We start from the raw sequence: 14773 nt of genomic DNA, 5'->3' as shown, positions 1-14773 counted from the left end.
CTCACCGACACTTGTTATTTTCTATTTTTTTGATAGCAGTCATCTTAATAAGTGTGGGGCAATATTACATTGTAGTTTTGATTTGCATTTCTCTAATGATTAAGTGATATTGAGTTATATCTTAGTGTTGGCATATTTGGGTTTATTCTATTTGAAATTTATTGAGATACTTAAACTTTTATGCCCATTTTCTTCCTCAAATTTGAAACTTTTGGGCTATTATTTCTTCAAATAGTCTCTCTGCTGATGTTTTTTCTCTCTTCTTCTGAGATTGCCATAATGTATATGTTGGTCCACTTGATGGTGTCCCATAACTTACTCAGGCTCTTTTCACCTTTCTTCATTCTTTTTTTCTTTTTTATTATTAGCCTCAATAATTTGAAATAATCTATCTTCAAGTTCACTGATTTTTTTCCTTCTGTTTTTTCAAGCCTTCTATTGAATATCTCTAGTGAATTTATCAATTCATTTATTCTATTCTTCACTCTGGAATTTCTGCTTGGTTCTTTTTTACACTTTCTATCTCTTTGTTGATATTCTCATTTTGTTCATGCATCTTTTTTTCCTGATTTGGGTAATTGTCTCAATGTGTTATCTTTTAGCTTATTAAACATCCTTAAGACAGTTATTTTGACTTCTTTGTCAAGTAATAATAGATCTCCATTTCTTGAGGACCAGTTTCTGAAGATCTAGTTTGCTACTTTAAGTGGGGTTTTATTTCTTGTTTCTTTGTGTGTTTTGAGTTGTTGTTGTTTTTTTTTTCTTGAGATGGAGTTTCGCTCCTGTTACCCAGGCTGGAGTGCAATGGCGCGATCTCGGCTCACCGCAACCTCCGCCTCCTGGGTTCAGGCAATTCTCCTGCCTCAGCCTCCTGAGTAGCTGGGATTACAGGCATGTGCCACCATGCCCAGCTAATTTTTTGTATTTTTAGTAGAGACAGGGTTTCACTATGTTGACCAGGATAGTCTCGATCTCTTGACCTCATGATCCACCCGCCTTGGCCTCCCAAAGTGCTGGGATTACAGGGAGTTGTTTTTTTTTTTTAAAGACCACCTCTCTCAGTCATTACTGACTGACTTCATTCAGGGAAGGCTTTCACCAGTCAGTACAGATAGAGATTCTGGGAACTTCTCAGACTGTTTCTGGAGATATGTCTTATCTGTGCTTATGAATGTAACTTCCCAGTTAAAAAGGTTTTCCTCCATTATTTTCCAGGAGTTCACAATTTGTTGCTCCTTGTGATGTCTTTGCATAGTAACATTGTCTCTCCGATGCTTCAAAAAGCTCATTCATTCACCTTTTTGAACTTAGCAGCCCGAAAGCATCCAAACTGTGACACCTCTCATCAGGATTTTGTGTCAGCTGAGACAGAAAACAGCCCCACAGATAGCTTTCAAAAAGTCAGAACATTTAATGTACATTTTATTTTTATTTTTGCTTCCGAAGGGAGAAGCCACAAGTTGAGAGTTTTCTTCCAATCAGACCACATTGTGCCAGCCAGGGAGAGGGGATATAGCAAGTAAATGCAACAAACTTTCTTACCTGTTTGGATGTAGTTTTTATTGGCTTTATACCCACTTGGGGTTTGCAATCTATTGAATGGTTTCTGGAGTTCTCAAAAAGGCAATTGGGCCCACATATTGTCGTTTAGTCAGTGTCTCGAGGGAGGAAATAAAGACTAGAGCTTTCTACCATCACTCTGGTCAACTCTGTCAAAATTTTAGCTCACTTCAGCTTTATCTAACTGATTGTTGTCTCTAGCCTCCTGCCCAAATGACTTTTGACAAAGGTTAAAAAGCAACTTAACAGTTTTCAACGAACATTTCTACAATTAGACATCTTTAGGGGTAAAAGAAGCCTTGCCCTAAATCTTACACTTTATTTAAAAATTAACAAGAATGAATCATGAATCTAAATGTAAAACTCCACAAAACTTTTCAAAAAACAAAAACAGAAACAAAAACAGAGAAAATCTTCAGAATCTGGACCTAGGCCAAGAGCTCTTAGGCTTGATATCAAACACACAAATAATTGATAAATTAGATCTCCTCAAAATTTTGCTCTGCAAAAGAGCCTATGAAAGGGATTAAAAAAAAGAAACTACAGATTTAAAGTAAACATTTGCAAACTACATATCCTATATAATAATATCTAGAATACATAAAGAACTCTCAATACTCAACAGTTAAAAACAAAAGACATAAAGATACATTTAACTGAAGAAAATATACAGATGGTAAAAAAAAAGCACATGAAAAGATGTTTAACATCATTAACCATTAGAGAAATGCAAATTTAAACCTCAATGAGGTATCCTGACATAATTATTAGAATGGCTAAAATAAGAAGTAGTGAAAACAACAAATACTGGTAAGGACTCAGAGAAACTAGACAACTCATACGTTGCTGGTGGGAGTAGAAAATGGTATAGCTGTTCTGCAAATTAATTTGGAAGTTTCTTATAAAATTAACATGTGATTTCCATACATCCCAGCAATTATATGTTTGGTCATTTATTCTAGAAATATGAAAACTTGTTCACACAGAAATCTATACACAAATGTTTATGGCAGCTTATTTTTAACAGATTAAAAACTAGAAACACCTAAATGTCTTTCAATAAATGAATGGTTAAACAGTGTTACATCATTATCATGGAACACTACACAACAAAAAACAAACTATTGATATACACAATGGTCTGGGTGAATCTCCAGAGAATTATGCCCAGTTTAAAAATCCAATCTCCAAAGGTTACATACTACATGATTACATTTATAAAACATTTTTGAAATGAGAAAATAATAAATATATTACAGATTGGTGGTTACTGGGGGTAGGAGGTTAGGAGTGAGTGTGGTTATAAGAGGACAGAAAAAAAAAGATTCTTGTACTGAAACTTTTGTACTAATAACTTTATCAATGTTAATATTCTGATTGTGATGTTGTACTCTAATTTGCAAGATATTATTATTGGAGAAACTGTGTAAAATTTACAGAGGATCCTTCTGTATTATTTCTTACACTGTATGTGACTCTAACATTATTTCAAAATAAAAAGGTTAATTTAAAAAAATCACTAGAGAAGCAAGTGTAGTAGTTGAGGGTCTCTAAACACTGAATGTTTAAGCCCTCCCAAAATTCATTAATTGAAACCTAATTCCCAATGTAATTGTATTTGGAGATGGAGTCTTTGAAAGGTGATTTGGTCATGAATGCAGAGCCCTGGTAAATAGAATTAGGGCCATTATTAAAAAGGCCCCAAAGAGTGCCCCTGTTTTTTTCATCACACAAAGACAGTCAGAAGATTGCCATTTATGAATCAGGAAGTAGGCCCTCACGAGACAAGGAATCTGCCAGTGTCTTGCTCTTAAACTTCCCAGCCTCTAATTTGAAATAAATTTCTGTTTTTTATACACTACCAGTCTGTAGTATTTTGTCTATAGCAGCCTGAATGGACTAAGACATGAGTAGAGAGTTTGTTGTCAGACACAACAAATTTGCAGTCCCAGTTCCATCATTAATAGCTGTTTTACTCTGGACAATGTCATAACATCCTTGAAACTCTAATCCCTTGTCTATCAAATGGGGTTAACAACAGCATCTATCCCATAAGCGTATGGCAAGGACTCAATGAATTAACACATAGGAAGCCTTATCCCAGAGCTGGTCATATGATAAGTACTGCATAAAAAAACCACTCCTAATTATTATTACACAGCTCCTCTCTCTCAATATTGTTCATAGTCGTGGACATCATTTTAGGTTCACAGGAGAAATAAGAAGAGATAAAAATTGGAAGACTGAACTTTACATTGAAGCTGTGCAAAGATTTAGTGTAGAATTACTCAGATGCATAAATTATAATGAGACACCAATGCATTTGTAATTAAACTAAGTAACTTTTGGGACTCCTGGCAAGAAGGCCAAATAGGAATAGCTCCTGTCAAACTCCCAGAAAGACTGACATGTAAGGCAGGTGATTAACTGCATTTCCAACTGAGGTGCCTGGTTCATCTCATTGGGACTGGTTGGACAATGGGTGAAGCCCAGGGAGGGCAAGCTGAAGCAGGGTGGGGCATTACCTCACCTGAGAAGCACAAGGGGTCAGAGAGCTCCCTCTCCTACCCAAGGGAAGCCATGAGGGACTAAGCAGTGAGAGACTGTAATGGGAGGAACAGTGCACTCTGGCACAAATAATGCACTTTTCCCACAGTCTTTGCAACCAGCAGACCGGAGATTTCCTCTGGTGCCTACATGACCAGGTCCTAGGTTTCAAGCACAAAACTGGGTGGCCATTTGGGCAGACACTGAACTAGCTACAGGAGTTTTTTTTTTTTTTCATACCCAGTAGAACCTGGAACACCAGCAAGTCAGAACCATTCACTCACCTGGCAAAGGAGCTGAAGTCAGGGAGTCAAGTGGTCTGGCTTGGCGGTTCCCACCCCCACGGAGTCCAGCAAGCTAAGATGCACTGGCTTGAAATTCTCACTGCCAGCACAGAGTCTGAGGTTGACCTGGGACTATCAAGCTTGGAGGGGGCATCTGCCATTGCTGAGGCTTGAATAGGCAGTTTTACCCTCACAGTGTAAACAAAGCCACCTGGAAGTTCAAAGTAGGCAGAGCCTGCTGTGACAAGACTGCCTCTTTAGATTCCTCCCTTCTGGACAGGGCATCTCTGAAAAAAAGGCAGCAGCCCCAGACAGAGACTTATAGATAAAACCCCCATCTCCCTGGAAGAGAGCACTTGGGGGAAGGGGTGGCTGTGGGTACAGCTTCTACAGACTTAAATGTCCCTGCCTGACAGCTTTGAAGAGAGCAGCAGATCTCCCAGCACAATGTTCAAGCTCTGATAAGGGACAGACTGCCTCCTCAAGTGGGTTCCTGATCCCTGTGCCTCCTGACTGGGAGATACCTCCCAGTAGGGGCCAACAGACACCTCATACAGGAGAGCTCTGGCTTGCACCTGCTGGGTGCCCTTCTAGGACAAAGCTTCCAGAGGAAGGAACAGGCAGCAATCTTTGTTGTTTGACAGGCTCCGCTGGTGATACCCAGGCAAACAAGGGCCTGGAGTGGACCTCAAGCAAACTCCAGGAGACCTGCAGCAGAGGGGCCTGACTGTTAGAAGGAAAACTAACAAACAGAAAGGAATGGTATCAACAACAACAAAAAGGATGTCCACTCAGAGACCCCATCCGAAGGTCACCAACATCAAAGACCAAAGGTAGATAAATCCATGAAGATGGGGAACAACCAGTGCAAGAAGGCAAAAAATTCCAAAAACCAGAATGCCTCTTATCATTCAAAGGATCACAACTCTGTGCCAGCAAGGGAACAAAACTGGACCAAAAATGAGTTTGATGAATTGACAGAAGTAGGCTTCAAAAGGTAGGTGATAACCTCCGAGCTAAAGGAGCATGTTCTAACCCAATGCAAGGAAGCTAAGAACAGTGAAAATAGGTTAGATGAATTTCTAACTAGAATAACCAGTTTAGAGAAGAATATAAATGACCTGATGGAGCTGAAAAACACAGCATGAGAACTTTGTAAGCATACACAATTACCAATATCCTAATCGATCAAGTGGAAAAAAAGATATCAGAGATTGAAGATAAACTCAATGAAATAAAGTGAGAAGACAAGATTAGAGAAAAAAGAGTGAAAGGAAATGAACAAAGCCTCCAAGAAATAGGGAACTATGTGAAAAAAACAAATCTACATTTGATGGGTATAACTAAAACTGATGGGGAGAATGGAACCAAGTTGGAAAACACTCTTCAGGATATTATTCAGGAGAATTTCCCCAACCTAGCAAGGCAGGCCAACATTCAAATTCAGGTAATACAGAGAACACCATAAAGATATTTCTTGAGAAGAGCAACCCCAAAACACATAATCGTCAGATTCACCAAGGTTGTAATGAAGGAAAAAATGTTAAGGGCAGTACAGTTACCCACAAAAGGAAGCCCATCAGACTCACAGCAGATCTCTCAGTAAAAACACTACAAGACAGAGAGAGTGGGGGCCAGTATTCAACAGTCTTTACCCCTTTCTTACACCTTATACAAAAATTAACTCCAGATGGATTAAAGATTTAAACGTAAGACCTAACACCATAAAAACCCTAGGAGAAAACCTAAGCAATATCATTCAGGACATAGGCATAGGCAAGGACTTTGTGACTAAAAAACCAAAAGAAATGGCAACAAAAGCCAAAATAGACAAATGGAATCCAATTAAACTTAAGAGCTTCTGACAGCAAAAGAAACAATCATTAGAGTGAACCAGGAACAAACAGAAAGGGAAAAAACTTTTGCAAGCTCCCCATCTGACAAAGGGCTAATATCCAGAATATACAAAGAACTTAAACAAATTTACAAGAAAAAAAAAAAAAAAAACCATTCCAAAGTGGGTGAAGGATATGAACAGATACTTTTCAAAAGAAGACATTTATGCAGCCAACAAACATATGACAAAATGCTCATCATCACTGGTCATTAGAGAAATGCAAATCAAAACCACATTGAAATGCCATCTCATGCCAGTTAGAATGGTGATCATTAAAAAATCTGGAGAAAACAGATGCTAGAGAGGATGTGGAGAAATAGGAATGCTTTTACACTGTTGGTGGGAGTGTAAATTAGTTCAACCATTGTGGAAGACAGTATGGTGATTCCTCAAGGATTTAGAAATAGAAATATCATTTGACCCAAATAGAAATCCCAATACTGGGTATACCCAAAGGATTATAAATTGTTCTATTATAAAGACACATGCACACGTATGATCATTGTGGCACTGTTTACAATAGCAAAGACTTAGAACCAACCCAAATGCCCATCAATGATAGACTGGATAAAGAAAATATGGCACACATACACCACAGAATACTATGCAGCCATAAAAAAAGATGAGTTCATGTCCTTTGCAGGGACATGGATGAAGCTGTAAACCATTATTCTCAGCAAACTGACACAAGAACAGAAGACCAAACACTGCATGTTCTCACTCATAAGTTGGCATTGAACAATGAGAACACACGGACACAGGGAGGGGAACATCACACACTGGGGTCTGTTGGGGGTTGTGGGGCTAAAGGAGGGATAGCAGGGGATGGGAAGATTGGGGAGGGATAACATTAGTAGAAATACCTAATATAGGTGATGGGGGGATGGATGCAGCAAACCACCATGGCATGTGTATACCTACGTAACAATCCTTCAAGATCTGCATATGTATCCCAGAACTTTAAGTATAATAATAAAAAAACATGAAAAAAGATGAGAGAAAAAAAGAATTTTCAACCCAGAATTTCATATCCAGCTAAACTAAGCTTCATAAGCAGAAGAGAAATAAAATCAGATGAGTTTGTAACCACCAAGGCTGCCTTACAAGAGCTCCTTAAGGAAGCACTAAATATGGAAAGGAACAACCAGAACCAGTCACTGCAAAAACATACCAAATTATAAAGACTATAGACACTATGAAGAAACTGCATCAATTAACAGGAAAATAACTAGCTAGCATCATAATGACAGGATCGATTTCACACATAAGAGTATTAACCTTAAATGTAAATGGGCTAAATGCCCCAATTAAAAATCACAGACTGGCAAATTGGATAGAGAATCAGCACTCATTGGTGTGCTGTATTCAGGAGACCCATCTCACATGCAAAGACACACATAGGCTCAAAATAAAGGGATGGAGGAAGATTTACCAAGCAAATGGAAAGCAAAAGAAAGCAGAAGTTGCCATCCTAGCATCTGATAAAACAGACTTTAAACCAACAAAAATAAAAATAGGCAAAGAAGAGCATTACATAATGGTAAAGGGATCAATGCAACAAGAAGAGCTAACTATTCTAAATATGTATGTACCCTAAACAGAAGCACCCAGATTCATGAAGCAAGTTCTTAGAGACATACAAAGAGACTTAGACTCCCACACAATAATAGTGGGAGACTTTAACACCCCACTGTCAATATTTGACAGATCAACGAGACAGAAAATTAACATGGATATCCAAGACTTGAACTCAGCTCTGGACCAAGCAGACCTAATAGACATATACAGAACTTTCCACCCCAAATGAACAGAATATACATTCTTCTCAGCACCACATAACACTTATTCTAAACTTGACCACACAATTGGAAGTAAAACACACCTCAGCATATGCAAAAGAATGGAAATCATAACAGTCTCTCAGACCACAGTGCCATGAAATCAGAACTCAGGATTAACAAACTCACTCAAAAACACACTACATGGAAACTGAACAACCTGCTCCTGAATGACGACTAGGTAAATAATGAAATGAAGGTAGAAATAAAGATGTTCTTTGAAACCTATGAGAACGAAGACACAAAGTGCCAGAATCTCTGGGACACATTTAAAGCAGTATGTAGAGGAAAATTTACAGCACTAAATGCCCACAAAAGAAATGAGGAACGATCTAAAATCGACACCCTAACACCACAATTAAAAGAACTAGAGAAGCAAGAACAATCAAATTCAAAAGTGAGCAGAAGACAAGAAATAACTAAGATCAGAGCAGAACCGAAGGAGATAGAAACATGAAAAACCCTTCAAAAATTAATGAAACCAGGAGGTGGTTTTTTGAAAAGATCAACAAAATAGATAGACCACTAGCCAGACTAATAAAGAAGAAAAGAGAAAAGAATCAATAGACAAAATAAAAAATAATAAAGGGGATATCACCACCAATCCCACAGAAATACAAATTACCTTTTGAGAATACTATAGACACCTTTGTGCAAGTAAACTAGAAAATCTAGAAGAAATGGACAAATTCCTGGACACAAACACCCTCCCAAGGCTAAACCAGGAAGAAGTCAAATCCCTGAATAAGCCCAGTTCTGAAATTGAGGCAGTAACTAAAAAATGTCGAGGACCAGATAGATTCACAGCTGAATTCTTCCAGAGGTACAACGAGGAGCTGGTACCATTCCTTCTGAAACTATCCCAAACTATACAAAAAGAGGGATTCCTCCCTATCTCATTTTATGAGGCCAGCATCATCCTGATACCAAAACCTGGCAGAGACACAACAAAAAAAGAAAATTTCACACCAATATCCCTGATGAACATCGATGTGAAAATCCTCAATAAAATACTGGCAAACTGAATCCAGAGCACATCAAAAAACTTATCACCATGATCAAGTTGGCTTCATCCCTGGGATGCAAGGCTGATTCAACATATGCAAATCAATAATGTAATCCACCACATAAACAAAATTAATGATAAAAACCACATGATTATGTCAATTGGTGTAGTAAAGGCCTACAACAAAATTCAACAACCCTTCATACTAAAGACTCTCAATAAACTAGGTATTGATGGAATGTATGTCCAAATAATAAGAGCTATTTATGACAAACCCACAGCCAATATCATACTGAATGGGCAAAAACTGGAAGCATTCTCTTTGAAAACCAGCACAAGACAAGGATGCCCTCTCTTATTACTCCTATTCAACATAGTATTCAAAGTTCAGCCAGGGCAATCAGGCAAGAGAAAGAAATAAAGGGTATTCAAATAGGAACAGAGGAATTCAAATTGTCTCTGTTTGCAGATGACATAATTGTATGTTTAGAAAGCCCCATTGTCTTGGTCAAAAAAGTCCTTAAGCTAATAAGCAACTTCAGCAAAGTCTAAGGATACAAAATCAATGTGCAAAAATCACAAGCATTCCTATACACCAATAACAGACAAACAGAGAGCCAAATCATGAGTGAACTCCCATTCACAATTGTTACAACGAGAATAAAACAGCTAAGAATACAACTAACGAGGGATGTGAAGGACCTCTTCATGGAGAACTACAAACCACTGCTCAAGGAAATAATACAGGATACAAACTAATGGAAAAATTGTTCATACTAATCGATAGGAATAAACATTATCCTGAAAATGGCCATATCACCCAAAGTAATATATAGATTCAATGCTATTCCCATCAAGCTACCATTGACTTTCTTCATAGAATTGGAAAAAAACTACTTTAAATTTCATATGGAACCAAAAAGGAGCCCACGTAGTCAAGACAATCCTAAGAAAAAAGAACAAAGCTGGAGGCATCACACTACCTGACTGCAAACTATACTACAAGGCTATTGTAATAAAAATAGCACGGTACTGGTAGCAAAACAGACATATAGACCAATGGAACAGAGACCGCCAAAATTATCACACGTCTACAACCATCTGATCTTGAACAATCCTGACAAAAACAAGCAATGGGGAAAGGATTCCCTGTTTAATAAATGGTGTTGGGAAAACTGGCTAGCCATATGCAGAAAGCTGAAACTGGATCCCTTCCTTACACCTTATACAAAAATTAACTCAAGATGGATTAAAGACTTAAATGTAAGACCTAAAACAATAAAAACCCTAGAAGAAAACCTAGGCAATATCAGTCAGGACATAGGCATGGGCAAAGACTTCATGACTAAAACACCAAAAGCATGGCAACAAAAGTCTGAATGGACAAATGGGATCTAACTAAACTAAAGAGCTTCTGCATAGCAAAAGAAACAATCATCAGAGTGAACAGGCAACCTACAGAATGGAAGAAATTTTTGCAATCTATCTATCTGACAAAGGGCTAATATCAAGAGTCTACAAAGAACTTAAACAATTTACAAGAAAAAAACCAACAATCCCATCAAAAAGTGGGCAAAGGATATGAATAGACACTTTTCAAAAGAAGACATTTATGCAGACAACAAACATGAAAAAAAGCTTATTATCACTGGTCCTGAGAAAAATGCAAATCAAAACCATATTGAGATACCATCTCATGCCAGTTAGAATGGCGATCGTTAAAAGTCAGGAAACAACAGATGCTGGAGAGAATGTGGAGAAATGGAAACACTTTTACACTGTTGGTGGGAGTATAAATAAGTTCAACCATTGTGGAAGACCATGTGGCGACTCCTCAAAGATCTAGAACTAGGAATACCATTTGACTCAGCAATCCCATTGCTGGGCATATAACCAAAGCATTATAAATCATTCTCCTATAAAGACACACACACACATATGTTTATTGTGGCACTGTTCACAGTAGCAAAGACATGGAACCAGCCTGAATGCCCATCAACGACAGACTAGATAAAGGAAATGTGGTACATATACACCATGGAATACTATGCAGTCATAAAAAAGGATGGGCTCATGTCCTTTGCAGGGACATGGATGAATCTGGAAACTATCATTCTCAGCAAACTAACAAGAACAGAAAACAAAACACCACATGTTGTCACTCATAAGTGGCAGTGGAACAATGAGAACACATGGTCACAGAGAGGGGAACATCACACACCAGGCCCTGTCATGGGATGGGTGGCGAGGTTAGGGATAGCATTAGGAGAAATACCTAATGTAGATAATGGGTTGATTGGTGCAGCAAACCACCATGGCACGTATATACCTATGTAAGAATCTTGCATGTTCTGCACATATATTCAAGAATTAAAGTATTAAAAAACAAAAAATGTCATAAGAGCTGGGTGTGGTGGCTCACACCTGTAATCCCAGCACTTTAAGAGGATAAGGTGGGCAGATTAAGCGAGGTCAAAAGTTCAAAACCAGCCTGGTCAGCATGCTGAAACCCTGTCTCTACTAAAAATACAAAAATTAGCTGGGCTTTGTGGCAAGCACCTGTAATCCCAGATACTCAGGAGGCTGAGGCAGGAGGATTGCTTGAACCTGGGAGACAGATGTTGCAGTGAGCTGAGATCACACCATTACCTTCCAGCCTGGGTGACAAGAGTGAGACCCTATCTCAAAAAAAAAAAAAGAAGGAATGAGATAATGTTGAAGATGAAACCCACAGCAGCAGACCATCCATATCAATGTGTGAGGAAAAATATTCATCTTGTTATGCCCTAACTGAAGAGGACCAATGATTAACAGCAGAAACAATAACCAACCATAGACATTTCAATTGGTTCAGCTTACACAATTCTGACTGAGAAATTAATGTCATGCAAACTTTCTACCCTAAAATTACTAAAAGCATTGCACCCAGGTCAGCTGCAGACAAGAGCAGAGCATTTGAAGGAAATTTTTTACCAGTGGGACGAAGATCCTGAAGCATTTCTCAAAGAATTGTAACAGGAGGTGAGACACGGCTCTCCCGGTACCATCCTGAAGACAAAGGACAATCGAAGCAGTGGCTGCCAAGAGGTGGAAGTGGTCCAGTGAAAGTAAAAGCAGACTGGTCAGGAGCAGAGGTCATGGCATCAGTGTTTGGGGATGCTCAAGAAATTCTGTTTGTTGACTTTTTAGAGGGCCAAAACTTAAGGAACATTCTGCTTACTATGAGAGTATTTTGAGAAGGGTAGCCAAACTTTTAGCAGAAAAATGACCACAGCAATGCTGCTGGCTCATTCCTCTTATGGAACAAGGGTAATTTTGTGAGAGTCTCTAAGGGAAATTATTAAGCATTCACCTTCCAGTCCTGATTTGGCTCCTTCTGACTTCTTTTTGCTTCCTAATCTTAAAAAAAAAAAAAAAAAAAAAAAAAAAAAAATCTAAAGGGCACCCATTTTTCTTCAGTTAGTAGTGTTGAAAAGATTCCAATGACATGGTAAAATTCCAAGGACCCTTAGTTCTTTAGATACAAACTAAAATGGCTGGTATCGTTGCTTACAGAAGTGTCTTGACCTTGATGCTGAGAAATAATTTTATTTTTTTCATGAACTTTTTGAAGGTTTCTCATATATGCAGCACAAAGTAGTAGTTGGTTTCACTTAAAATTCTTTAGTCTAAGAAATGTTCCAAATAAGACGAATAAGCAAATTTTTCCCGCTGTTTGTTTAAAGCATGTGACTGCATTGTTTAATGATAATAAATCTAGAGATCAAAAGGCTTATCAATCACTACTAAAATTATGTTTTCACTGACAATATAGAGGAATTACTCAAATTTACCAAAAAATGTGGGAAATTTTTAAGAATAATTAATAAGCACATCTAGTGGGAACAGCATGCTTACTTCAGTAACATAGGACAAAATATGAAATTTATTTTTTCTGCATTGGTCATTTCTTTGTATAATTTTCTAATAAAGATTATTCATTTGTGACTAAATATAATCATATCATTGTATCATAATTAAATGCACAAATGAGAAAAAACATCTTTATTAGTCTCTACATATAAATTATTGTTTCAAAAATAAAAAAACTAAGCAACTTTATGAACTCAAAACAAAATCACTGCCCAGGTTTTTGTATCCTTTTGTTTTTTTATGAAACAAAGATCCAATCAAACAGCCTGAGTGAAAGCTTGAATGAGCATTGAACAGAAACTAAGAGTGATGAAAACAATTCCTTACTCGTTTCCTCAATTGCTAATGATACTAACCAAAATTAATTCAAGTATTTTTAAGATGACCTTTTCTCTTGCTTGGAAAAAAACTTTTGAGATATTCACCCTTCTGTGAGAATTGAATTTTCCAGGTTGGTGTTCTGCTTTCATTTGGGGAGAAATCTTTTCAAAACCAAGAGAGGACGTAATGACATGAAGACCATCCTTTCCAGAATACTAGTAGAAAGAGATAAAGCAGGCAACTGAAGACTCTTTAAAACAATGTAAATTTGTTCTAGCAATTATTTTTATCTTCTTTCCTACCAAACAGCTAACCATCAACAAATAGACTGATGAGCAGTTTGCATGTTTATTTCGCCCTGATTTATTTTAACAGTATACCACCAATTGATAAAAAGAGGAAAAGAAAAACTCTTAGAAAGGACATATTTTAAACAATCTAGTATCCAGATTATCTGGATAATATTTGTACTTTGAAGCATATTGAATTCAGGAATTTATGGAACCTAATTAAACTCTGAATTACAGAACAAAAGAACACTGCATAACATGGAGAATATTATTAATGAGATTCTGCTGTTAGTGTAGATGAAGCTATTACCCTAGTGCAAGGACATTAAAATTGACAAAATTTAGTCAAAACTGAAGCTCCCCTACTTACTAGCTGCATGACTTAAGGTATTACTAACCTCTCTGACTTGCCTTTTTTTTTCATCTGTAAAATTGGGATTAAAGTAATTAACTTGCTGGTAGGTGTGGAATCAAGTGATATCATGTGGATGATGTGACTACCTCAGTGCCTAGCTTGTAGTAGGAGCTAAGGATAGTGTTAGATCCTTTCCTTCTTTGCCCTTATATCTTTTGATTCTCTTGTGTTGTGGCTCATGATTATGCTCAAGTTATCCCCAGCTTTTGATAATGACATTTCTTCTCAAAGACTGAACCCTGACATTTCATAGTAATACTTAAGGAAGATGTGATGCCTATCGAGCATAGATACTCCATTTCCAGGTTATTGTTGACAAAAAAAAAAAAAAATCCTTCTGAATTAAATGCAACTCATATATACCAAAGCTCACATAATGTTCATTCTTTGAAATACTAATAAAGAGGGAGAGATAAAATGGATTTTGGAAAAGTGCTTATAACCACTGACTGGAGGTACTTCATAGATGTGGGGATTTGTTCTCATAATCTTGTAAAGTAAATGATCTCCCCTATAACCTTAATCAAAAATCCCTGGCTAATGAAGTAAAGCTTAAAAGTCTACGTTAAACCTACTTTCAGCCACCAAAGTTTCAGAATAATGAGAGTAGTAAAGTGGTTGTCTCCTTGAAAGAGAGAAGGGTAGCAGTAGCTACAGATCAAGAAACAAGAATCTAGGTTTAAGCCAAGGTTGGAGGCTCTGC

The sequence above is a fragment of the Aotus nancymaae genome, unplaced genomic scaffold (genome assembly GCF_030222135.1).
Source record: "Aotus nancymaae isolate 86718 unplaced genomic scaffold, 86718_ANA_hifiasm-v0.15.2.pri h1tg000011l, whole genome shotgun sequence".
Lineage (NCBI taxonomy): Eukaryota > Metazoa > Chordata > Mammalia > Primates > Aotidae > Aotus > Aotus nancymaae.
The sequence above is the reverse complement of the archived record's forward strand: the minus strand, read 5'-3'. Positions refer to the sequence as shown.